Below are 3056 nucleotides of genomic sequence, written 5' to 3'. Positions count from 1 at the left end.
CGCACACACCTTTTTTTTGTTTTTGTGTTGGTTTTTTGTGTGTGTATATACCCCATTACTACATGCATGGGACCCCACACACACGTGTATGTATATGTTTTATTATATATATTATATATATTTTATATATTTTAAATATATTTTATATATATATATATTTGTATATATAATATATTATATATTATTATTAATTATATTTTAAAAATAGAAAAAAATTTTAAATTATTATATTATATATAAAACGCATTCCTAAATCATTTTTACACAGTCTACAATATTCTTGAATTCAGACTGCAGTGTCATACCAGTGAGGTATATTGATAACTTGATCGCCAGCAGACTTTTGTAACCTAAGCAACGTGATTCCGTTAAAGCAGATAGCTTTAAAGTATATTACAGTAACATTATCAATCACTATATATGATAAAACTTAAATTTCAGCGTCCCAAGACTACGGAATCAATCTTGGGTGACAGAAGGAAAATAACTTCGCAGGACGGAGAAAGAACACGAGGAAGGAAGCTTGTGCGGGAAGCAAATGACACTTTATCTGGGCGAGTGATTATGTTCATGTTCATGATGTGCTGAGAAGTGCACAGCGAATGGAGTAGATAGAAATGAGCATGAGGAGTATGCGCAAAGGGTGGACAGCTTCACAGTTAATGTTGTAGTAGGCAAATAAAGAAAGGAAGTGTAATGTACAGCGAGGGCGGTGCAGCGCGTAAATCCCCATGACAGCCGTTGCCGCCCTGGCCTAAGGTGAGAGCGGCGCTGGAGGTCAGGCTGGCATCGATCCTAGTGTGTGTATTGATAAGCTTTATTTCGTCGCTTTGCATAATATCGCTTCGTCCTCCGTCACGTTACATCAGTCTGAGCCACATCTCGTCGTTCGAGGTCATTCACTGTCATTCTGCGGCAGAGTGGCTGTCTGCGCCCCTTGGCAGTGGAATCTGCCACGATCATTAAGTCAGCCTCTAAACGTATAATGACGTAAAAACGCTGTTCATCTCACTGAATGACGCAGCCGCTCACCTGCCATTCTGTGAAAAGGAGGCAAAGCTGGAAAAGACCCATTATTTTTCAACACAAAAGCGACAGAAAAAATATTATTGCCCACATATGCACATGCAGATAGAGAAAAATAGAGCGGGAGAGATAGATTGATTGAGAGATAGATAGATAGACAGAGAAAGAGAGAGCGAGAGAGAGAGAGGGGTGGGGGAGAGAGAGAGAGAGGAAGAAGAAGTAGAAGAAAAAGAAGAAAATGATGATCAGGATGAGGATGATGACGGTGACAAAGCAGAAGTAACAGAAGAAGAGACAAATTCGCATAGCTATATGTTCACACACATAAACACATAAAAGCTTTTATATGGTGTGAGAACTTATTTGTACGTATGTCTCTATCCATTTAAGCATATCGATGACTTTCTACAAACACACACATCCGCATAAGTAAATACTAAACCAACCGAAAACAATACTTTAAATTCGCAGAGAGAGAGAGAGAGAGAGAGAGAGAGAGAGAGAGAGAGAGAGAGAGAGAGAGAAAAGAGAGAGAGAAAGAAAAGAAAGAGAGAGAAAGAGAGAGAGAGAGAGAGAGAGAGAGAGAGAGAGAGAGAGAGAGAGAGAGAGAGAGAGACAGAGAGAGAGCCACAGACCTTTACCTCCATCCATCCCCGACCGCCTCTCTTCTTCTTGACCTTCGTGACGCCTTACATCATAGGTCTTTTCTACGCCGCGTGGGACGATCTGAGTTCACGCCCTCTCCCCTCCCCTCGTTGTGTGACCCGCCCTCGCTACCCCGCCCATTTCGCCTGCGCTCATCCTTTTCTTTTTGCATATTTCAGCGCATTCTGCCTCTTTATCAAGTCGGTGTCATCTATTTGTAATCAAATAGTTGAATGAACACACACACACACACACACACACACACACACACACACACACACACACATATAAATAAAATATAATATTATATATATTATATATATATATATATATATCTATATATATATATATATGTATGTATATATATGTATGTATATATATATATATACACATATATATGTATATATATACATACACACACACACACACACACACACACACACACACACACACATATATACATATATATATATATATATATATATATATATATATCTATATATATATATATATTTTTTTTTTTTTTTTTTTTTTTTTTTTTTTTTTTTTTTTTTTTTTTTTTTTAACGGTTGGTTCATTTTTGAGCCGCCGTGGTCACACCATGATACTTGATTGTATTTTTCATGTTGTGATGATATTGGAGTGAGTACATGGTAGGGTCCCCAGTTCCTTTCCACGGAGAGTGCCGGTGTTACCTTTTAGGTAATCATTCTCTCTATTTATCCGGGCTTGGGACCAGCATTGGCTTGGGTTGGCTTGCCCACCCAGTGGCTAGGTAGGCAATCGAGGTGAAGTTCCTTGCCCAAGGGAACAACGCGCCGGCCGGTGAACTCGAAACCCTCGAACTCAGATTGCCGTCGTGACAGTCTTGAGTCCGATGCTCTAACCACTCGGCCACCGCGCCCTTATACATATATATATATATATATATATATATATATATATATATATACATATATAAAATATATATTATATATATATATATATATATGTGTGTGTGTGTGTGTGTGTGTGTGTGTGTGTGTGTGTGTGTGTGTGTGTGTGTGTGTGTGTGTGTGTGTGTGTGTGTATACATATAGATATATACATACACGCACGCACACACGTAGGTGTTTGTTTGTATGTATGTGCGTGCGTTTCCGCTTATACGTTCGAGATAACTGACTTTATTAATCATAAAGTAGATTAAGCAACTTGCAGTGTAAGCTTTACATAAATCTCCATTCCTAGCAATACCATATCATTCGATATATATAATTTTGAACCATTGTCTTATGTCTAGTGATCATATAATGCTATCATTTAAAAAAATTCGATTACTAAAATTTGAGATTGTAAACTAGCGAAACATTGGGAAGAATGTGGCATAATGGGAAAAGGATTGA

The sequence above is a fragment of the Penaeus monodon genome, chromosome 9 (assembly GCF_015228065.2).
Source record: "Penaeus monodon isolate SGIC_2016 chromosome 9, NSTDA_Pmon_1, whole genome shotgun sequence".
Taxonomy (NCBI): domain Eukaryota; kingdom Metazoa; phylum Arthropoda; class Malacostraca; order Decapoda; family Penaeidae; genus Penaeus; species Penaeus monodon.
This window is presented reverse-complemented; position numbering follows the sequence as displayed.